Source organism: Cavia porcellus, unplaced genomic scaffold (assembly GCF_034190915.1).
Source record: "Cavia porcellus strain 051 isolate PalLab524CR breed Dunkin Hartley unplaced genomic scaffold, mCavPor4.1 scaffold_9, whole genome shotgun sequence".
NCBI classification, from domain to species: Eukaryota; Metazoa; Chordata; class Mammalia; order Rodentia; family Caviidae; genus Cavia; species Cavia porcellus.
The window spans coordinates 50740855-50765980 of record NW_026947492.1 but is presented as its reverse complement, the minus strand read 5'-3'; the positions used below and the strand labels follow the sequence as shown (position 1 = coordinate 50765980).

The 25126-nt window shown below is 38.1% G+C and overlaps 1 long non-coding RNA gene across 1 annotated transcript; it reads left to right on the top strand.

Moving 5' to 3' along the window:
- The first annotated feature begins 10975 nt into the window (after nt 1-10975).
- Nucleotides 10976-12122, top strand: LOC134477561 (uncharacterized). Its single transcript, XR_010049575.1, has 2 exons — nt 10976-11276; nt 11482-12122. It is a non-coding gene; the product is annotated as an uncharacterized LOC134477561 (long non-coding RNA).
- The last annotated feature ends 13004 nt before the right edge of the window (nt 12123-25126 follow it).

Sequence of the window (25126 nt, the reverse complement as noted above, 5' to 3'; positions counted from 1 at the left end):
TAGTGAAATAAAGCAAGATATAAGTAGAATAGTTAGAGAAATGCTAGGCACCACCCAAGAAAAAACAGATGGTGGAATGGAAGAACAGAAAAAAAGGGGAGAATTGTTTGATGGAGAAAATAGAGAAAACATAGAATACATGAAGCAGGTTAAAAGAGATTCCCAGGAAACTAAAAACTCTATCGAAAACTGGCATAACAGCTTGAAAGAAACTAAGGATAGATTATCTGAACTGGAGGGCAGATTTGTAATGTGGGAGCATGAAATGAAAAACTTCTTAAAAATAACAAGAAAACAAACAGCAATAATACAAAGGCTAGAAGATGATAAGAGGGTCTATAACTTAAGAATTAAGAACATAAAAGAAGAAATAGGGACACAAACAAATGGACTACAAAAGCTATTCACAGAAATAATCCAAGAGAATTTCCCTAATTTAGCAAAAGGTAAAGATACTCAGTTGTATGAGGCATATAGGACCCCAGCCACCTACAACCCAAACAGAGCTACACCCAGGCATATAATAATCAAAATTCCAGAAATCCAATATAAGAACAGAATATTAAAAGCCATCAGAGACAAGAAACAGGTCACTTACAAGGGAACACCCATCAGAATTCAGCAGACTTCTTGGCACAAACCATCAAATCACGAAGAGTGTGGGGGGAAATAATTCAAGCTTTGAAAGATAATAACCTCCAGTCAAGATTGATATATCCTGCACAACTGTCCCTAGAAACTGATGGAAAAACAAGGAGCTTCCAGGATAAAGAGGAACTAGGGGAATTTGCAACCACCAATTCAACTCTACAGAGATTACTGCAGGATATTCTAAAAATGAAAAATACCAAGATTCCAGAAACAGTGGCAGAGAGGCCACAATGAATGGAGCAGAAAGCAAAATGAACAAGACAAACTGACAACTAAGGACAGAAAAAGAGCTCAACAGAAATGAGGCAGAGAAGATTGGATGATATGAACAGCTATTTTGGGGAAAACAAGACATCATAATAGCTAGTGCTGACTCAGTATCATCTTGTTTTGAAGTCCCATCAAGCTTTTATTCTTCTGTCTCCATCAGTCTTAACAGATTGTATCTTATTGGATTTTATTATATGTGATAATATAAACAAAAACTTTTATAGACAAGGAGATTATACAGAAACCATTGTTCATTTCTGATAGTTGATTCTAAATACTGTGTAATACTGTCATTCTCTTGAATGGTTTTACATTGTGTTGATATGTTTGGTGCTACAGTATACGAAGTTATACTCAAAGATTTCAAGGAAAGAGCCACTACGGTAACTACTTTTATGTCAGGATATCTTGTGGTGAAACACTATTTTGCTTAAATGGTTATGTTTTGACCTGCACTGTTTTGTTATTATGCCCTCTTTTATCTCAATCTCCTTTTTAATTATTTACTTTTTTATTTTTATCTTTTTAATTAAGGGAAAAATAAATAAAAATAGCAGGATATATTATAGTAACCCACTTTGATTTCCTATTAACTTAATTTGAAACCCTGTATTGCCCTCACCATCTTGTTTTGACTGATTTTTCCCCATTCTGCTTTGCTTGATAGTACGAAGTTTGAAAGTATAGGCAACAACTGTGAAGACAGTAAGATTCATTATGATGCCCATTCTGGTCGACTATTATCTTTTTATGAAGTCCTGTAATGTCTCCAGTGTTTTGGTTTTATTGGTTTTGTTCTTTACTGTTTTGTTCAATTGTATTATAACTGATGGTATAGGCAATTATTTTTAAGACAGCAAGAGGCAGTATGATTACCATTGTTGATCACCTTGTATTTTGTTTTTACATTATCTATTATGTCCGTACTTTTGATTTGACTGACTCTGTTCTGTTATGTCACATTTGGTTTTACTTTCTTCAAAAAAAAAGTAATAAGAACTGTGGGAGTAATAAAACCCAAAATGTGTAATTCTCATTGTACAAAATAGAGGAAAAGAAAGTGCTCTAAAGGTTATAACTGTATATATGTTTAAGTGTATAAGATAGATAACCATATTACTGAGTTTTATTGGATCATTGAACAAAACTGTTTGCAGTCTCACTGTTTGAATATCCACTTTATATGCTTTAATTTTGTAACTTGAACAACTATCTCTAAGATGAGAATATGTAATCTATTAACTAGTGATTTCTTACTGTTTATTTTTTTAAATTTTGTATTACTTGTACCCTTTTTCTGTTTTTTTTCTTTTTCTCCTTAAATAAAATTTAAAAAAAAGAAATGTCCATACTACCCAAAGCAATATACAGATTCAGTGTAATTCCTAACAAAATTTCAATGGAATTTCTCACTGAAATAAAAAAGAAAACCCTAATGTTCACAGAGAACTACAAATGAATCTGAATAGATAAAGTGGCCTTTCTAAAAACACCAAAGCAATGATATTCTGCCATCTGATTGCAAAATATACTACAAAGATATAAATAAAAACATGATAGTACAGGGACAGATACAGACAGATAGAAAAAAGGAACAGCCAGACACAGTGCACATTCCTATAATCCTAGCACTTGAGAGGCTGACAGGAGGATCACCATGAGTTTGAGATCAACCTGGGCTACATAGGAATCTAAGGCCAGCCTAATTACAGAGCAAAACCCTATCTCAAAAAGAAAAAGAATAGAAGATAAAGAATAGAAATAATTTCATGCATTTATGGGAATTGGTCTTTGACAAAGTACCAAGAATTCATAACTGAGAAAGGACAGGCTCAACAGTATTGGAGCAACTGGATACTCATACACAGAAAAATAAAACTGGATCCTTATCTCACACTGTACACTAAAATCAACTCATAATAAAGACATGTGTCACACTTGAAACTGTAAAACCACTAGAAGAAAACATAGGGGTAAGGGTTCTTAATACTGTTTTGAGAGTTGAATTTGTTTTTGGAATGACCACAAAAACACAGACAATCAAAGCAAAAAGTATACAAATGTGATTATATCAAACTATAAAATTTCTGGATAGGACCAGGAATATAGGTGAGCAGCATAAGAACCTGCTTGACAAGCACAAGGTTCTGAGTTCAATTCCCAGTACCAAAAAACAAACAAAAACAAAAGAAAGAAAGAAAGAAAGAGAGAGAGAGAGAGACAGAGAGAGAGAGAGACAGACAGACAGAGAGAGAGAGAGAGAGAGAGAGAGAGAGAGAGGAAGGAAGGAAGGAAGGAAGGAAGGAAGGAAGGAAAAAGAGCAAAAAGAAAAAATTTTACATAGCAAAGAAAACAATCAACAGAGTGAAAAAGAGAGAGACCTAGAAAATCGGTGGAAATATTTGCAATCCACACAGCTGATAAAGTTAATATCTATGATTTATAATAAGCCTACACAACTAAATAGCAAGAAAATAATCTAATTGAAAAATGGTCAAATAATCTGAAGAGAAATTCTCAAAAGAAGACACACAGAAAGGCAGTGTAGATAGAAAAGTTCAACGTCACTAATGATCAGGGAAACACAAACTAAAATCACAATGTGTTACATCTTTATAACTGTTAGAATAGCTGCTATGAAAAGAACAAAAGATACAAATAGTGGCAAGGATGTGGAGAAAAGGGAACATTGTTGGTGTGAATATAAATTGTTATAGCCATTATAGGAAGCAGCCTGGAGGTTCCTCAGAAAATAATAAAACTGTCATAGGATGTAGCAATTTTATTTCTGTACATATGCCCAAAGGAAATAAAATCAGAATGTCAAAAAGATATTTACATATCCCTATTCATTGTAGCATTATTCTCCATAGCTAACGTATGTAGCCAACATGAGTGTCCATCAACAGATGAACAGATTTTAAAAATGTGGTATGAATTTATAATAGAGCTAGGTACGATGCTATACACATGTAATCCCAGCACTTGGGAAGTTGAGGTTGGAGGATCATTGTGAGTGCAAGGGCAGCCTGGTCTCCACAGTTAGTTTGAGGCCAGTCTGAACTACATAAGCAGACCCTGTCAACAGACAAACAAACAAACAAATGCAACATTATTCAACCTTTAAAATGAAGGAAACTGGGGCCAGGGATTTAGCTCAGCAGGCATAAGTATCTGCCTAGTAAGCACAGAGTCATGAGTTCAATCACTGATAACAATAAAATAAAATAAAATAAAATAAAATATGTCATTTGCAAGAACATGGATAAACCTGGAGGACATTATGCTAAGTGAAGTAAACCAGGCACAAAAACATAAACACTGCATGATCTCACTGGTATGTAGAGTGTAAAAGATCAAATTCATAGGAGAAAGTAGAATGAGGGTTTCGGGAGCTAGGGGTCGGAAAAAATCACAAGATGTTCATCAATAAGAATAGTTTTATTTATACATAATAAATAAAAAAGGATTTAATATATATGTAATTATTATAGTTGATAATATTGTGCAATAGTAAATAATTAAAAGAGTAGACCTATTTTGGCACCAAAAAAGAGAAAAAACAGTAGGTAAGATCATAGATATGTTAATTTGTAAAATTGTAGTAATCATTTTACAATGTATATGTAAAAACATCATATTACATATCTTAAGCACATACAATTCTTACTTTTCAAATTTATAACCATAAAGCTAGGAAAAAGTAACAGTAAAAAATAAAATTACTATGATTTATATATACTATAAAAATCTAGTGAAAACTAACCTGGGGAATTTTAGATAAACAGTTTGTAGTGATGTATGCTTATATAAGAGGAGGTTGTAGGGTGAGATTTCTAGCCAGGATAAGTCATGTCCACAAATACCAAGGCTAAGGAGGTTAAAGAAAAGGTATAGTATATCCAAAAAGAAATACAAAACATATAAAACAGATGTCAAATGTCATGAGGGAAATGCAAATTATAGCAACACTAAGATACACCATACATCTATCTGAATGGCCAAAATCCAGAACACTGACATTAAAAGCTGGCAAGGATGAGTGAGGACAGTACTTTCATTCTTTGCTGATAGGAATGGGAAATGGCACAGCCACTTTGAAAGGTAGTATGTCAGTTTTTTTAGAAAACTAAATCCACTCTTACAGTACAACTCAGAAGTTATATTCTTTGATATTTACCCAAAGGAGTTAAAAACTTATGTCCAACAAAAACTTAAACTTAAGTGTTTATAGCAGGTTTATTCATAAGTGCCAAAACTTGGAAGCAAAATATGTCCATCAGTAAAGTAGACAAATGAAAAAGTAAGTGGTGGTCTATTAAGTCAACTCCAAAAAAGAAATGAGCTATGCAGCCTCAAAAGACATGGAAGAATCTTAAATGCACATTACTACGTGAAAAAAGCCAGTCTTGAAAGGCTGCCCACCGTATGATTCCAACTTTATGAGATTCTAGAAAAGGCAGAACATTACAGATAGCAGATCAGTGGTCGTCAGAGGTTGCGGGGGAGAAAATGACTGCATTAAGCATAGAGGATTTTTAGGAAAGTGAAACCACTTTGGTACAGTAATGATTAGTAAATGTCACTTTACATTTTCCAAGCCCATGAATGTACAGCACCAAGGGGAACCCTAATGTAAATTGTGGACTTTGGTGATTATGATGTGTCAATGGAGGGCCAACAATTGTAACAAATGCACCTCTGCTGGGAGGCATAGCTCATGAGGGGAACTATGTACATGTGGACCAGGGAGCAGCTTAATTTTCTACTAACCTCAAAATGTTCAATTTAGCTCAGCGGCATAAGCCCCTGCCTTACAAGCGCGTGGTCGTGAGTTTGATCCCCGGTACCGATGATTAAAAAAAAAAAAAAAAAAAAAAGCCAAATGAAAATGTTCCGAAAATAAACAATAGTAAAAAGAAAGAGAAACACAAATACTATGGGGCTTCAAAGAAGAAAAAATTCTGTTAGTCATGCACTTATTTATTTATTTATCTGTTCTTCCAACAGAAATTTAAGTACCTACAATTTTCCTGGTACCGTGGTAATAAGAAGGAAACATCTACGTGAACTTTTAATTTAAAATTAGTGTTGGCCAATAATTTCTTCCAGGATCTTAATGTCTACCTGTCCAGATCTTTTTTTTTTTTTTACCGGTATCAGGGATCGAACTCACGACCGCCTGCTTGCAAGGCAGGTGCTTATGCTGCTGAGCTAAATCTCCAGCCCCTTAGCTGTCCAGATCTTGCAGAAGGAAATGTACTTAAAGATTTTTAGGTCAAATATTTTCATGAAGAATAAATGAAAAAAAAAAAACCCAGTCCTCTCTCTTTCTCTTTCTTCTTTCTTTCTCTCTCTTTTTCTTCTTTCTTTTCTTTCTTTCTTTTCCTTCTTTCTTTTTTGAGACAGGGCTCACGATGTAGCACAGGTTGGCCTCAAACTCACAGAAATCTTCCTGCCTCAGCCTCCCAAATGTTGGGATTAAAGGCATGCACCACCAAGCCCGGTCTCTAGTCATTTCTTGAGTGTACTAAATATCAGGCATTTATGGTCCCGGTTTTATACATGTCACCTCCATTAATCCTTCCAATCTTCAGCAGAGTAGGTGCTTTAATCTATAATTTACAGCGCAGGAAATGAGGTTTTTGAATCAAAGTAACTTGTCTAAAGTCACATAGAAGCTGGGCATGACAGCACATGTCTGTAATTCCAGCACTCGGGAGGCTGAGGCAGAGGATCACTGTGAGTTTGAAGCCATCCTGGGCTACATAGTGAGACCAAGCCAGCCTGAACTACATGGCAAGACCCTTTCTCAAAAACAAAAACAAAAACAACAAAACAAAATAATAAAATCAAATAAAGTCACATACAAAGTGATTGCCATTATATTGAAATTAATTCTACTAATTCTGTTCTAAGCACAAATACATTGAACTTTTTAGTGGTGGTTTCTCCATCGAAATAGAATAATTGTGGTCTCAGGATTTATTAGAATTTTTTTAAAAAATATTTTGTTTTTAAGAAAAATATCAGCAGTTTTGATAGTGGGTAGCTAGCAACTACACAGGCTACCCATAAAAACAAGCCACAAAAGAAGAAACTCATAGATGCTTGATCCTTACTCAGAACCCAAGGTTTTTCTTCTAGGGTTTATGGTTACTCCACATTCAGCGATGTTATCTGCTAATGAGATACTATGCCAGGGTTGACTACATTGTTCCCAAGGTTTATTTATTAAATTAATCATGTGTGCCTTCACCCAGGAACATCAAGGCAGTGATTGTTAAGCTTCAGGAAGTTTTTTTAAATGATTAGTTGACAACTGGAATTAAATTATTCCACTAAGAGAGAACAGCAGGATATGCCAATCAATAGCAAACTGAGAAAAAACATAGCAAGTCAAAAATGGATGACAACAATCTCTGAAATGATGCATATTTGGCGATGATCCTTAAAGCAAATTTTCCTCATTATTCATGAACTCTCAATACTTGAGATTTTGTGAATTTTTGTGAAGTTGGATTATCCTGTTCCTGAGACAGAAATAGAAGTGGGAGTGTACTCCCTGAAGACAGTTTTGCAGTGTTTTGTGCTGGATCCAGAAGCTGGGTATAATGTTAAGAAATGTTGCTTCTTGAAAAGATAGACTCTGAATCAGGAAGAATTACAAGAGCAGTTTCAGAGAGGGCAGGGAGAAGATATGGGAGCACGAAAGAAGAAAGAAGCAAGAAGAAAATTTACAAGAGAAAAAGGACGAGGTGCAAAACACGAGGAGAGAAGGAGAATCTGGATTTCCCAGACCTGTGCCTGCAACTGACACTGTTCACCACCTTCTGCGCCACGTGTTTACAGATCTATGCCTCCCTCTTCTCTCAGCTCACAGGGGGACTTTCCAGCCTTCTGGCTTCCAAATAGGATAGAATAAAAGAAAGCCTTGGCGAGAGCAGAGGGAAGTCAGAGTATTTAGTCCCTTTGGTTCTTTCCTAAACAGCTACTTCTGATTGGCTTTGAGTCCTTCAGCCAAAGTCTGAGTCTCCGTGGAGGCAACCAAATGTACATTTCTGTCTTGGATTCTGAAACCCTCACTCTCCTGCCCCTCTGGACCTTAGATTCTTAACAGTAACCACCACTGGCCCCCAGTCACTGCTCTGTGCTTTGTGAGACTCTGACACACACACCTTTACAATAGTCCATTCACAAATAAACCTTCCCTAATTTGAGTGTACCAGCTGGTGCCTCTTGGGATTTTGACTATTATTACACTTTCAAATATTCATCTTTCACTTCTTCGGAAACAATGAGCAGGGTGTGGTGGGGTACACGCCGTAATCCCAGCACTTGGGAGGCTGAGGCTGAGGATCAGAGTTTGAAACTAGTCTGGATTACATAGTGAGTTCAAGGGTGGTCTGACCTACATAGTGAGAACCTGTCTCATGAAACAACAACAAAAGGAGAGAGAGAGAGAGAGAGAGAGAGAGAGAGAGAGAGAGAGAGAGAGAGAGAGAGAGGAAAACAGAATGCCCACTTTTATGGCTACACAGCTCTAAAAGTAAACAACAACAAAACTCCCAAAAGCCTATTTCTCAAGTTTCCCTTGTGACTAGGAAGAGCAACAAGTAAGTAGAAACTGCATCTGACTTTGTTTTTATACAACCCTTTTAAAAGGCCATTCTTCTTTCCTCCCTCTTGCTGTGTAGATGCTGCTGTAACCCCTGGGCTCCAGCATCCACCCCAAGGAGAGTGGAACAAAGCTTAAGAGTTTTGGTCTCTGACAACTTGGTAACTTGCAGAACTGCCTTCGATTACATGATAAATAAACCAAATATTGTGTAAGTCTCGGTTACATTGGATTTTTGTTACATATAGCCAAATTAATCATAAATAATGTATTTCTGGAGCTGATTTCCTATGCGGTGTTAGATACCTATTTACCCTTAACACCTCCTAATGTATTTTTTATAGCTCGTTTCCTCCCACGAGACTTTTTAAAGGCAAGGACTTTACTTACTTTATTGTAATTCCAGCCTCTAGAATAGAGTTTCTTATATAGCAGAGGCTCAATAAATATTTGCTAAATGAATGAAAAACAAATGAATAGTATGTGGCTGCAAAGTGCACAAGTGGGTAATGCTGATTGAAAGAGCAGGAAGTCAGTCTCTCTGTCTCTCTCTCTCCTCCTGTGATCCAGCTACTTCACACTTCATATGTCTGCATGAGCTATTGTTTCACCCTCATCTACCAGTCACACTCCTACTTTTACACAGCCAAGTTTTTTAAAAATCCATTTTATTTCAAAGAGGAAAAAAAATGAAACAAAATTTCAAAATAGGTCAATCAGGGGACATCAATAATACTGATATTGTGCATTGTCATCCCCAAATCATTTACCCCCAGCATAAGATATCTGCATTCAATTGTCCAAATAATATCAGCACAAATCTTTCTCTTCAGTGAAGTCAGAGAAATCAGTAGTATAACTATCTTAACTACATTTTCTACGTACATATATGTTCATATACATATGTTGTTTCTTTCAGCTTCTCACACTAGTGAGATAATACAATGATTATACATGTACACAGCTAAAGCTTTAATCATTACTTTTCCCCAGAGCCTACTCTCTAGTCACTACAAAGAGAACTGATTTTTCTTTCATCTCCCCTTCCTTCCTTCCTTCCTTCCTTCCTTCCTTCCTTCCTTCCTTCCTTCCTTCCTTCCTTCCTTCTTCCTTCCCAAAGTCTATGTTGACCAAGCTGCCCTTAATCCCTGGGTTTAACACATCCTTCTGCTTCCACCTCCCAAGAAACTAGGACTGCCTATAGGCACATGGAACCATGCTCACTCTAAATTGGTCTCTGTTCAACTCTATATCCAACTTTAGTTGACTATTTAACTCTTAGCAGATGACATGCGATTCTGGGACCAGAAGGTTAAAGTCTATAACTTATTTATCTCTGTATTTTTCAGAATGTAACTTAGCACCTGGGTCACGGTCAGCCTCACCTTATGTTTGCCGTTATTTGAAGATGATAGGTCTGAGGCTCTGATTTGAATCTACTAATGAGAAATAATCATAAAGACATTTTCAAATTACATGTTTAGGGAAGGAAAACTGCTGTACTGCACTAGGGAAACGACAAGGTGAATTCTAGCTCCAATCCTGAAACTTCCTCTCCGGTTGTCTAAGTCTCATTGGACTTAGCCTCTCACCTATTAGTGATGGGCCACACAGACCTACTGTGAGGATCCAGTGAACAGGTATGGGCAAAACCCCTTCATAAACTAAACTGCTCAGGTTTCATGCAAGAAAAAAACTTAAAATTGCCCAAAAGAGACTTTATCTTTTTAAAGACAATCATCCCCCCAAAATTTCCTCCCATTCTCTAGGGACCAACATCACCAAGCTGTGGTTTTGGTCTGTTCTCTTTCATCTTGAAACGTCCTCTGTGAGCAAGGCAGCTTTCAACATTTGAGATCCTGTACCTGGAATTCATCTTTCACCCTAAAGTAGCTCACTAGAGGGATTCATACACTTTGTTTAAAGATGATACTTGGGACAAGGTATTTCCTTAACTCCTGAAAATTCCATACTAAATTGCAGCCAAATCCTAAGGCTTCTTTGTGATGAAAACCCAGGCTAAATGATTCCAGCATGTGGAAAACTTCCCTATTGGCCTCTTAAAATCGTGTTTATTATTATTATTATTATTATTATTATTATTATTGCTATCATCATCATCGTCATCTCCCAGTACTGTTGATAAACCCAGAACTTCTGCACTGAGGTACATCTCTAGCCTTTTTTATTTTTTATCTATTTATTTTTTTGAGACAAGGTCTCCAAAAGTCACTACACTGGCCAGGCTGGCAGGAATTTGTGACTGTTCTGCCTCCGCCTCAGAGTGCTAGGATTACAGGCGTGTGCCACCACACTGGCCTTTTCTTTGTATGGTGAGAAACAGTGTGAAATTTTATTGTTCCCCAGTCCTCGAGTCTCTCCGTGAGTGACTCCAGTAGGCTGGAGAACGCGGCCCTTCAGCCAATGGGGAGTCAGCATTTAGTGGGGAAGAAAAAAATGAGAGAAGTGCTTTCTAATCCGGCTACTCCACGCACTCGAGATGTTTTCTTGGGCCTCCTCTACAGATATACTTGGGATCAAATGGAGTGTGAGGATCATTAAGTCACTCTGGAATGCAGTCTAGCAGCCCCGAGGAGGCGAAGGCTGGCTCAGAACTCCTCTGGACGGCTGCGCACCAACGTGTTACTCATGTCTCCAGTGCGCCTCCAGCAGCTTGGGTTTCCAGGACTGCTGTGACTGGCGGGCCCCATTTCTTCTAAGAGGCCTCTACTATCAGGTTACCTTTCGAGATTCGGTGATCTTCCTTCCCAGATCACGGGTCCCCACCCCCATAGTGCTCCGCCCTGGCATTCAGTTCTTCAGATTTTCTGCGCCTGCTCTGCAGAGGCGCCTCCACCCCCACGCCGCAGTCAGTGTCACTTCTGCACCTTTGCCTCCGCGCTTGCCTTCACCTGCAACGCTTTTCTCTTGTTCTTTTTCAGTCGTGCTTCCATACAGTTTTCAAGAGCCATCTCAACTCAGCTGGACGTTTCTCAAGGTCCTACAACTGCGTTGTAAGCATTGTGTTAGATTGTGGAACCGCAAAGGTTAATGATATGCAAACATGCTTCCTAATTTCCTGGAAGAGAAGGAAGGCAAGAACGAATGCTAACTGAATGTATGTGAACAAGTATATCATACTGCACGAGGGGAAATACAAAGCACCCAGCAGTCAGCCCGCCTTCCTCCTGTCCCACCCATGATCACGCAGCCTGGTCCAGCCACCTCCCAAAGCAACAAGCAGGAAGCGCCGGGCTCTCATCACAGTGATGGCATTCGTTAGTAATAGACTTTGGCAAGATTATCCCCCTACTGGAATCTCAATTCTTTTTTCTAAATAAAAGAGCATCTTTCTCGCATATTGATATGATTTAATTAGATCATGTAGTGATGTGACTGGTTCTAAAGTAAAAATCTTATACTTCATCCTCTTCTATTTGAGAGGGCTGTTGGGAAACTTGTGATTCTTGGTACTTCTCCATAGCAAAAGTGATTGTACTTTTAAAATGAAAAATCTGGAGAGAAAGTTTAAAACACAATTTGTCTAATTTGTAAGTTCATTCCTAATAAGAGTCTTGCACAACTCTTAAGCACAATTTTATTTATTTATGTATTTATTTATTTATTAGAGACAAGATCTCACTATATAGTCCAGGCTAGTTTCAAACTCATTATGTAGCCCAGGCTGCCTTGAACTCACAGCTATTCTCTTGCATCAGCCTCCCAAGTGCTGGGATTACAGACATGCACCACCATTGTTGGAAAAAGCATAAATATTAAATCACATCAGTCCTTTGTGTATTTTGAAGGTTGTAACTCCATGAAAATAGGATGTGTATGTCTTGTTCACCATAGTAGCAATTGCTAATTTTATCATAGGTATTCAATAAAAATCTGAAGAAGGAATGAGCATATAAAAATGAGCATATAAAATGTAATGAGCATATAAAAATGCAACCATCCACAAACATCTATTTCAAAATAACTGAATATTTGAAAAAAATCATTCAGTTCAAAACTAAATTTCCAGCCCTGATCTGACTGTGTCACAGTGCTCAAACCACTAGCCAAACGGACACTGACTGAGGGCGATCCAGAGCTAGTCACGCTGGTGTACACTTGTAATTCCAGCTACTCAGGAGGCTGAGGCAGGAGGATCAGGGATCATTACAGGTTGGTCTCACAGACCAACCTGAGAAACAAAGCAAGACTCCATCTCTAGGTAGATACAGAAGGAAAAGAGAGAGAGAGAGAGAGAGAGAGAGAGAGAGAGAGAGAGAGAGAGAGAGAGAGAGAGAGAGAGAAAGGAAAGGAAAGGAAAGGAAAGGAAAGGAAAGGAAAGGAAAGGAAAGGAAAGGAAAGGAAAGAAAAGAAAAGAAAAAAGTGAGGCTAGGACTGCCGGTTTAGTGGGGTAGCTGCAAGCAGAATGGAAGAAGTGGCAGTTTCACACTGAGTAAAGTTTAAAACGGCCTCAAAATGTTGATCTTTAAAAAGAACAGGAAGAGTAACACGCAACTAGCCAGCTTTAAAACAAATGAGGCTTAACCAATTGGAGGACAGGTAGCAACACATTTTTCAGCATTTTTTTAGCTTTCCTGTCATTTGATCTGTATGGTAACAGCGTAGATTAAAGAATTCAATTCAGTGATACTTGAGTATTTTCTTGGATATGAATATGATTGTCGTTTTTTCTCTACAGTAACAACAATAAGTATCATTTTGTGTTCTTATAACTTACCAGACACTGTGATTTCTTTTTTCTTTCTTTTTTTTAATGCATCATCATAGTTATCCGTCCAAAAAAAAAAAAAAGTCTATGAGCATTTATATTTGTTTTAGACATAGAAAATGATACTCAGAAATCTTAATTACTTGTCAGGTTACATAACTAACAAATAAGATTAACACATAAATTTAAAAGTGAGATGTGAGATTCTGAGTTTACCTGACTCCATTGTTTTCTCTTAGCAAGTTACCAAATATGCTAGTTAAAAGTTGGCTAGGAGTAGCTCACCTTTAGAAATATAATCTCAAATTGTCTAGAGTAAGATATATGTTAAAAATTTTAAATGGGAGCCAAGGATTTAGCTCAGCGGCCCACGTGCTTGCCTGGCAAGTGCGAGGTCATAAGTTTGATCCCCGGTACCAATAAATAAATAAGTAAATAAATAAAAATAAATTAAGTAGCCCTTGCTAAATATGCATTCTTGATACTGTAGCAGAGAATCCACCCCCCCCCCCCAGTACACTTCAGTTGTCCAGGAGACAGTTTCTGTTGCAGCTCCAGTTACTTCTGTTTCTTAGAAATGACCAATTACTCTGTTGCATAGCTTGGCACTATGTTTCATATTGTAAGAGCCAATCAAATACAGCCAAGTACTCAGCCTCTGTAGCTCCGCCTTGCAACCCCTCAAAACCTCCCTCCCTGGGCTTTCAAGACCTGATATTTTGAGGGACACTTGATTCCCTGTCAATGCCTATCCGACGTTAAATAAATCTACTTTCAAATCCTGCGTGTTGTTTTGGTGTTTCTGTTTGCCATTGCAATATTAGCTTTTTTGGAGAGCCACTTGACATTATTAGTTAAAATTTTAAATATTTACCCCTTCAACTCACAATTCTACATTAGTAATTCATTGAATAGCTCTAAGTAAGCAAATACAGTGTTTTAGTTTGGGTTTCTTCCTGAGAGGAAGCACTGAGTATAAATGGTTTATTTGGACCAAGACCAAGAATCACAGGGTTGACATGAGACAGGGAAAGGAAGGCTGTTCAGGGTGGAAAATTAATTAACAGTCCGTTGCTGTGGTCCACTGGGACTCAGTTCTATACAAGGAGTCAGTGAAACATCTGCCTCCCAAATGTCTTACCCAAAGAATGGGGTAGTCATTCTCCAACTCCTCCCTGTCATGTCATGGGTAGTCGGCTTTTGATGAAGGGGTGCTAATACCCTAATGCCCTACTCTTGTGGGGACTCAACTCTCTTCCACTGAGGAAACCTGAGGCCTCAGGTGCCTGCAGTGAAGAGCTCACCGCGCTTAACAAAACACCCAGGGCCAAGGGAATACAGTGCTACGCTGAAGGCTTCTATTGTCATATATTATAGTGTTCAAAGGTGCTAATTGAGCCATTGTTTATAATAGTAAAAGACAATGAACAGCTAAAATATATCTCAGTGGGGATGAGTGAGGTTTGCCTGAACAACCAAAGACCAAGAGATGATGATTTCTTTTAAGTTTTTTCTAAGAATTAAAACTGAATGCTGGGTAACGCTGTCCAAGCAGACAGGGTGGCCTTGCTAAATCCCCCAAAAAGGAAGCAGCGTAGAGTTTGGTAGGGCTAAAAGATTCACGTGGCTAGAACACAGTGAACAGAGGAAAACTGGCTTTCTGAGCTTAAATGGTAGGCAGGGCTATCTTGCAGGATTTGTGATTTCATCGTGAGAAAGTTGAGAAGTCACAGGAGGGTTTAAGTTTGTTGCTGTAGCTGTTTTGAGTGAAGGCTGCGGCTGCAGAGTAGAGAAAGGAAAAACCCATAGAATGTTGTTTCATTTCTGTAAGTTTTGTGATGATTTCAAGAAAATAACCAACTGTCAAGAATACAGTTCAAGATTTGTCACAGGCTGGCTATTGGATTTAAACAAAAGATTAACATATTCATTTAGAAGAAAATCATAGATATCTTTTATTGTCTAATCTGATTTAACAATGGACCTCATTGATATATATTTTTAATTGCTATGTAGCATTTAAACTTAAAATAGACTGCATGCATTTTTAAAAACTAATATTCCATATCTTAAAATGACAACTGAAGAAATTGGGTTTTCATTATAATTGAATTAAAATAATCATAGATGATACTATGGGTATACCTAGAAAATATTAAAAATTACCTGATTAGTATTGAATCAGTTCCACGTAACTTTTCATCAATTAAACCTATTTGCAACTTAATTAACTCACTTTCCTTAAACCTTAAATTTATTTATAAATTCAAAATTCCTTTACTTTCTCATTGCTAGGACAAAATACCTGACACTCACAAGTTAAAGGAAGAAAGGCTTATTTTACCTCAGTTTGTAGAAGTTTCGGTCCATAGTTAGCTGATGCCAACGCACTGTGGCATGGTGGGGGCAGAGGAGAAACAGTGGGCAGCAGGCGAGGCCGGAGACAGAAAGCAGGGAGCGAGCCTGCCTGCCTGCCTGCCTGCCTGCCTGCCTGCCTGCCTGCCTTCCTTCCTTCCTTCCTTCCTTCCTTCCTTCCTTCCTTCCTTCCTTCCTTCCTTTTATATTCCCTCCAGGCTACAGGCCTATTGCTTGGTGCCACCCACACTCAGGGTGGGGATTCGGTTTTCAGTAATTCCATCACCCACAACTGCACTAAACCAGTCAGTGATCTAGTTATCACACACCCATAATCCAGTATCACACACCATGATCCAGCCACCTCCTAAAAGCCTTACCTATGCACACATTAGGCTTTTGTGAGACATCTGGATATAAACTATAACAGATACATTCTATTTTCTTTGAAGTACTTTATTTATTTGTTCATTCATTCATTTTTTGCAGTACTGGAGATTAAAGCTAGAGCCTTTACACAGCTATATTCCCAGACTCACCCTCTTTTTTTATTATTTTGAAACAGAGTCTTGCTAAGTTGCTAAATTTCCTGGGCTGAGCTTGAACTCATGATTCTTTTACCTCTGGCTCCCAGAGTGCTGGAATTATAGGCATGCACCATGATGCCCTGCTTCAAGCACTTTAAATTCTTAACCTCATAAGCAAAATTTTTCCAAGTTTTAAAGTTCTTTTTAAATATAGTATTACTATTTATAGACAGTGAGATAATTTTGTATGTCTAAAATCAACTACAGCACCATACTCAATTTCATTTTTTTTTCTTAAAACACAAGATCTCATTACTTTCCAAGGGAGGCCCCAAATTCCTGGGCTCAAGATCTTCCTGACTCAAGCTCCTGAGCTGAGAGCTGGGACTAGAAGTGCACTCTGCTGTGCTTGGTGTTTACTTACTCACTTGAAATTGAGGATTATAAGATTCTTTAAAATGCTCCAAAATTACAAATAGTATTTTAAAAACTGATCTAATATCTGCTTTATTTAAATAATACTACCACATCAAATGCAACTGGTCTTCTTTGAGTATATTACACAAGGCACAATGTAGATTACCTGAATTATGGTGTTAACAGTTCTGTTTCACAGACAGCTGTTTCTTAGGGACTTTGGTCACTGAGGCTTTTTGTTTATGGCAGGGAGAGTAAAAGCATTTCAAGGATGGTAGAACTAGCTGGGTGTGGTGGCTTATGTCTGTACTTGGAAGGCTGAGGCAGGAGTATCATTGTGAGTTCAAGACCAGCGTAGGCACAAAATAAGCTCAAGGCGAGCCTGAACTGCATAGAGACCCTGCCTCAAACACACACACACACACACACACACACACACACACACACACACACGGATAGTAGAACTAAAACAGTAATAAACTTGCATTTTAAATCAAATGAAGGAATAACTAGAATAGGAATAAATGACTAAGGAATAAATAAATGAAAACCCTGGTTCCTCTGAGATCATAAGGAGCAGTTTTTTGTTTTTTGTTTTTTTTTTTTTTTAAGTCAAAATCGTCTGAAACATGTCCATGCTTTTGTTTGTTTTTTTGTTTTGTGAAACAGAATTTCACTATGTGGTCCAGGCTGGCTTTGAACTTGCTGTGATCCTACTGCTTCAGCCTTCCAAGTGCTAGAATTGCAGCATGCACAACCGTGTCTGGAAGCGCATGCATTTGTTTTGTTGTTATAGAAATTTCTCAGAAATGTTTTAAATGTTAACATAGATAAGAGGTCACAGTTCCAAAGACTGTGCATTCAACACATTTTTGGCAAAAGACAAAATATGCATCACTGTGAAGAAACAGACATAATTCCTCTGAGAAAATGATTCACATAAAAGCTGAGATTTAATATGTTGCTGATGAAACGAACTTATTTCTAAAGTCTCTACCAGCTACACCAAATGATCTCACATATCTAATTAAGGTGACTGTAACATAATAGCTAGAAGTTTACTTTTTTTTGCCAGTACTAGAGTTTGAATCTAGGGTCTCTCTGTATCACTGAGCTAAATTTTTTATAAAATTTGTTTTGAGCCTGGCATGACTGCATATACTAGTAATCCCAGCACTTGGGAAGCTGAAGCAGAGGATTTGCCATGAGTTCAAGGTCAGCCTAGGATACATAGCCAAAGACAGTCTTAAAACAACTTTTTTTAGTGGTTTTTTTTTTTTTTTTTTTTGAGACTGGGTCTTGCTAAATTGCTCAGTTAGGCCTCAAACTTGTGATTTTCCTGTCTCAGCCTCCTTAGTAGCTGGGATTGTAGATGTGCTCTGGCTCTGAGTTATCTTTTTCTTTCTCTTTTTGAAGTTTTTTGAGACAGTATCTCGCCATGTAGTTCAGGCAGGCCTTGAACTCACTATGTAACCCTGGCTGGCCTTCAACTCATGGAAATCCTCCTGCCTCAGTCTCCTGAGTGTTGAGATTGCAGGCATGTGCTATTATACCTGGCCAAATTTTAGGTTTCTTTCTCTTTTTTTGGCCTCAAAAAGTGACATTTATTCAAAGGGAAAAAAAGAAAAAACTTGGCTTCCTTCCCTCCCCCTGCTTTCTTTTATTTTTAGAGCTTCCATTTTCTTCCCTCCCCCATCCCTTCCCTCCTTTCCTTTCTTTTTTTCTTTCTCCTTCCTTTCTTTAGAAGAGATTCATTTCTCTACTGAAATCCTTTCTTCATTCATTCATTCACCCTTTCTCAAATTTCTTTAATGTATTTGTAATAGCTTATTCAGATCCTTGTACATTAATCTAAGAGTTGGGTCATCTGTTTCTTTTTTCCTCATGGTTCTGGGTCACAGTCTTCTTCTTATCATGTCTCTCAACTTGTAATTGATGCATGACCAATTTTGATAAACAACTCCAGAGACTAGAATCCATTCACCCATCAACTCCACGTACTTTTTTTGTCAGCTGAAGGATAAGGCGCTGAGCACCTGATTCAGTCAGCAGTTGAGCTCTCCTAGATGTGCTGCATCTTTAATTAGTTTTGTTTCATCCTTGGTTCAAATGTTTTGCAGGAAAGACAGATTCTGTATGCAAGAGAGAACATTCTCCTAGCAGCATGTTGAGCCCTATGCACTACAAATCCTATGTTTGCCAGCCAGATCTTGCTTTCCTGTTATGCTCTGCCACACACTCACCAGAAAACTAGGACTGGATCTTTCATGAAACCTCGATATTTGCTGGCGAGGGCACCTTGACCTGCCACAGTCAACTAAGCCGAAGGTTGAGGAGCCAGCTGGCACCAGGGCTGAGTGTAGCTCCTCCCGACAGAAAATCTTGCTGTAGTCACTGTCTTGTTCCTTTCTCCTCCAAAGAGGATTCAGAATACCAAATATACCCAGATTCTGCCAACTACTTCATCGTGCCCATCTATGCTAATCCAGGAAAACCACAGTTATGGATCAGCAAACAAGGTTGCTTAGGAGCCAGAGTTTTTGTATCTTGGGCAGCATATGACCTTAATCATTCAGTTAAAGAGCACACTTAGCTTTTTTAAAATGATATGGTAGATTGAATTGTTACCAATGCTAAATGACTTGGTACTAGAATTCCATTTTATTTTTCTTTATTGAGACATGGTCTTGCTATACATTTTTTGACCTTGAACTCACTTATGTAGTTTAGGCTGGCCTTGAACTTGCAGTGATCTGGCCTGCTTCAACATCCCAAGTGCTAGGATTACAGGCATGTGCCACCACACCCAGCAGCACTGGAATTCTTTGTCTATTTCTGTGTTAGTTATTTTTTTCTCATTGCTAAAACCAAATATCCAACATCCAAAGTTAAAGAGGGAAAGATTTATTTAGCTGACAGTATGTAAAGGTTCCAGTCCATAACTGGCTGGCTTGGGTAGGAGATTTAGTTCAGGAGCAGAAGCCCTGCCTGGCAAGCACAAAGTTGTAAATTCATCCCTGGTACCAAAAACCTTCATAATTGGCTGGCTCCAAGGCAGAGTAGCGCGAGATAGTGGAGCAATCATTCATGGTAGCAGAAAACAACAAAAGCAATAAGAAAGGAGAGAGAGAGAAACAAATCTCTTTCTGTCCTTCTAATCTTATCCAGACTATTGTGTCAATCCAGTGTACTGATCCAGCAATCACCCAACCTGAATTCCAGTACCCTTAATTCTAGCACTAAACTATGAATCAATCACAAACTCTAGATTAAGCTACCTCCAAAAAAGCTCCATCTGAAAGTGCAGGATGCTGGGCAGCACTCAGGAGGAGTATGAGCCCAGCCTGTGCTACATATATATCAAGACCCTATTTAAAAAATTAAAACTAAAAAAAGTGCATTAGGCTCTGGGGGGACACCTAAACACAAACTATAACAATGTCCTTACCATACGGCCTGCACTAGAGGCAGAGTACATTTTTCCTACTCCCAACTATGACATGTTTGGCCTTGTTTCTTGTTTTGCTCAATGTAATATTGCCCGAAATTTGTCAATGTGCCAGCTAAAGGACACAACCTCAAGGGGCATCTTATGTTTTCACTTGGTGTTTTAGACTCCAGTGACCCTTCATGAGAAGAGTATGTCTCAGGTAGGCCCTGGTCCAAGGAGAGGCAGGAAATATGCAGATCTTGACTGACGCTAATCAGCAGCTGCAAGTCAGGAACCAGGAATTGCAGCCAAGCACCACAGAGCCACAGCCAGTCGCAGACCCAAGAGTGAGGAAATAACCGATCCTCACTGTAAGTTGTTGACAATTTAAAGTTAACTGACTAGTATCAAAAACTCTTTCAAGCCTATGGATAGTATTAAACCCTTTAAGGCTATGCTTATTTGGCTCTATGAGATTTTGCAATTCACCTTCAGGTATCTGTAGCTTATCTACTAAGCCTCACTGAACTGGACATTACTTTTTAGCTTCTCTACAGTCATCTTCTAGTTGCTATGATCATTCTGGTAATAAGATTTAGAATAACTACAATAACAAGAATTTTTTGATTTTGTATACTCAATTCTAAGGTAGTTTAATAACAGTGTGTGCATTAGAAATAAAAGATTTCCCTTTTTTTTGTCTTTTTCATTTTTATCAGTACCAGGGATCAAACTCATGACTGCACACTTGCAAGGAAGGCACTTATGACGCTGAGCTAAATCCCCAGCCCCAAGATTTTCCTTTTGAACAGCTTCTAGCCAGGCATGGTGATGCACACTTGTACTCCCAGCATTTGTTAGGCTGAGTCAGGAGGATACAAGTGCAAGTCTGAGGGCACATAGTGAAGTCAATGCTGGTTTGAAGTACATAGCAAAACACTGTCTCAAAGAAACAATAAATAATAAACTTCCAAAATAATGATTCTATCCTAATAGAAGTCTACCCTAATTCTATCTCAATATTTTATTGAATATCTGCTAGCATGTGGAAAAAGATTATATGACATTTCTTTCCTTTCTTTTCTTTTTTCTGTTTGAGACAGGGTTTTGTTATGAAGTTCAGGCTGGCCTTGAATTGACTTTGTAGCCCAGGTTGGTCTCTAATTTGCAGCAGTCATCCTGCCTCAGCCTCCTGGGTGCTGGTATTACAGATGTGTGTCACCATGCTCAGCCCAAAGTTTCTTTCTTTCTTTTTTTCTTTCTTCTTCTTCTTCTTCTTCTTCTTCTTCTTCTTCTTCTTCTTCTTCTTCTTCTTCTTCTTCTTCTTCTTTTTCTTCTTCTTCTTCTTCTTCTTCTTCTTCTTCTTTTTTTTGTCTTTTTCCTTTTTTTTAATCGGTACCAGGGATCGAAATCACAACTGCCTGCTTGCAAGGCAGGCACTTAAGCCACTGAGCTAAATCCCCAGCCCCCTAAACTTTCTTTCTTTAAGAATAAATTTAATTTTAGCTGGCATGGTGGCATAACCTATAATCCCAGTTCTCACAAGGCTGAGGCAAAAAGATCACTGAAATTTTGGCCCAGGTGTGGTGGCACACAGTGGTAATCCCAGCTGTTGCGTTTGATGGTGGCTCTGAGGCAGCAGGATCACTGCAAATTCAAGGCCAGTCTGGCCTACTTAGTGAGTTCACGGATACCCTGCGCTACAACGTGAGACCCTATCTCAGAAACAAAAACAATGAAAAGCCTCACAAATTTAATCCTAAATTTTGATTAGCTAGTGCTTACATGGGGTAGATATTTCCCAAGATAACAAAGGAAAGTGAGTGAAAAAGATTTTTTCTTATACTGTCTCCTGGTTGACTGATGCAGAGGTTATTATTACAGTTTTTTGTTTTGTATATTTTTCTTGTGATATTACATGTACATACAAAAGAGCATCTGTTTATACACAGGTAACTTTTTTCTCTCATTTTTAAAAAACGAATGCAGTGCTGGGATACTATGTACAGCATTTTGTAATTTGCTTTTATTTTTTTCCACTTAACAATAAATCTTAGAGGTTGTTCTACAAGCAGTACAGAATAAACTTCTTGGTGCCTTTAAAAAAGACAGAGTATTCTTTAAAAAAAAAAAAAAGTATTCTAAATACTTGTAGCTCTCAGGGTAGAAGGGGGTCCTGAAGTCAAACAAAAAACAAAATAACACCACTTAAACCATCACAGCCATGTAAAAGAAACTCAGCAACCTTAAGAAAACAACCAGAAAACAACAAAGGGCCCCATTATGATGTATATCTACCCTGTTTCCACCCCTCCTGGAGTTAGGGATCCACCTCAGCCTCTGTCAGGTACTAGGCAAGTGCTTGACTGCTGAGCTACCTTCCCGGTTCTCTGAGTCACACTTTTTCCCCCCATGAAACTTAGGCTGTACCCCAACTTTTGATGAAGAATCGCTATTTCTTACTTAAGCACACAAAACAGAAAACCTTCTTTTTCAAGACATAAGATTTGTTTGTTTTACCAAAGGTGACATTGCCAAAATGATCTTTTGGACACATAAATCACTATTCTTTAAAAATCCTTCTATAGACTACTGGTCCCTACAATAAAAACTCAAAATGTGAATTGGCAACCTTATCCATTCTCCTACACATACACTTTTTGATCTGTTTTAAATTCTTTCTTTGACTGCACAGGAACTCTCACAAAGAATCAACAACTGGGATCTCACCCTATTGAAAGCTTTCACACAGCAAGAGAAACCACCAACAGAGTGAAGAGACAGCCCACAATGTGGGAGAAAATGTTTGCCAGCTGTTCCTCAGACAAAGGATTACTATTGAGAACATATACAGAACTCAAAAAAAATCAGTCCTCCCAGATTCAAAGACCCAATCTAAAAATGGGCATCTGAGATGAATACATACTTCTCAGATGAAGAAATAAAGACAGCAAATAAATATGTGAAAAAATGTTCAACATCACTCACTGGTCATTTGAGAGATGCAAATTAAAACAACACTGAGATTTCATGTCATCCTAGAAAGAATGGCTATTATCAAGAAGTCAAGCAATAAAAAATGCTGGAGGGGCTGTCAGGAAAAAGAACTCTTTTCCACTATTGGTGGGAATGCAGACTGGTGCAACCACTATGGAAATCAATGTGGAGATTCCTCAAAAAAACTAGGATTGGAGGTCTCATTCAATTTAGCTATTGCTCTCCTGGGTATCTTCCCAAAAGAATTAAAAAATCATACCACAGTGATATATGTGCATCCACATTTATAGCAGTACAGTTTATAACAGCCAGATCTTGGAAACAAATGCCCATTGACTGAGGAATGGATAAAAAAGATGTGGTATTTTTAATATAATGAAGTATTACTCAGCCATAAAGAATGATAAACTGGACACTTTTATAGGTAAATGGATGCAACTTGAGAGCATCCTCATTAGTGAAATAAATAAGACACAAGTATAAACATTGTATTGTTCATTAGTGTGACAAGCTGAAAGAAAAAACATGTATTATGTATCATTAAATGTATATCAAAATAGTTAAGACAGTCACACTACTGATTTCTCTGAGTTCACTGAAGAGAAGGATTTGTGCTGGTATTGTTTGCAAATGTCTTGTGCTCTTAATGAATGATTTGGGGATGGCAATGCACAATGGATGTACCATTGTTGCCCGATTGACCTGTTTTGAAATTTTGTTGTAGCTTTTTTTCCTTCTCGTTTCTTTTCTTTTTACCCTTAATAAAATGGATTTGAAAAAAATAAATTCTTTTTTTGAATAGTTCTCTTTGAATAGTCAGATATACACAGACAAACCAATGAAACCTCACTTGCACAGGTTACATGATTTTGTACTTGTCAGTTTGTGGGATTCTTTTTTTTTTTTTTTTCTTCAAGATCTTCCAAATTGAATGTACTTTGGTTCTTCAAAACCTGGATTCAGGGCCAGAGATATAGCTCAGCGGCACAAGCACCTGCCTGGCAAGTGAAAGGCTGTGAGTTTGATCCCTGGTACCAAGACAAACAATCAAACAAACAAACAACCTGGATTCACCCGCTGTCTGTGTCCAAAATTCTCTTTTCTCTTTTCACCTCGTTATTCATGTTTGCTTTTGGAACTTGCCAGCCATCAGCTCTCCAGGACGCTGCTGGCGCCCACGCCCAGCCCAGGCTGATTCCGGAGCTGGCCTCGCGCCCTTCTCTCAGGGCTCCTGTCACCCCGCGCAGTGGTTGTTTCATTGCTCTGCTCACCTCAGCCCAGCGGTGAGCTCTTTGTGCACAGGGGCAGGTAAGCGAAAGGATGAAAGGAAAATAATTTATTATCAAATCGTATTTTGGAAGTATTTTTTAGTTTGAGTTTTTTAGTGTGTTTCTAAGAAAGCAATACAGAGAGGGCGTAGAGAGTAGTATGTATTATTAGATAGTATGAAACCGTATTTTGGAGGGTTTCTGTTTGTTTTCATTTATTGCATATTCCTTTTGTTTTTTTTCTATCGATAGTTGGATAAAATGTCAAATGTTTAAGATAAATATATGGGAGCAAAATTTAAAAGTAAGAAATATTCATTAAATAATATTTTTTCTGAAAATACATTTTTCTGAAACCTTTTCTGGAAAGGTTCCTGGCAAAAATGTACTTTCTGAAAGGTGAAGGGGATTAAACAAAGAAACAAGTTGTCCCTCTCCCCAAGATAATTTGTAAACCACGCATACTGCAAATGCGTACTAATAAAATAAAAAAGCTTTTTGAACGATGGAAAAAATGTAATTTCTAGGCCAAATTGAAAGCGTTTATTGTTTTGTTTTGTTTTGTTTTGAGACAGGGTCTCTCTGTGTAGTGCAGGCTGGCCTTGAAGTTGATTATAAAGCTCAGGCTGGCCTCAAACTCACAGCAAATCTCTTGCCTCAACCTGTGGAGTGCTGGAATAACAGGTGTGCATCACCACGCCCAACCATGAAAACACTGTTCTTAAATGTTACGGTTTAGCTGGGCATAGTGGCACATGCCTGTAATCCCAGCATTTGGGAGGCTGAATCAGGAGGATTGTTCTGAGTTTGAGGCCAGCCTGAGCTACAAAGAGAGTTTAAAGCCAGTCTGAACTTCATAGAGAA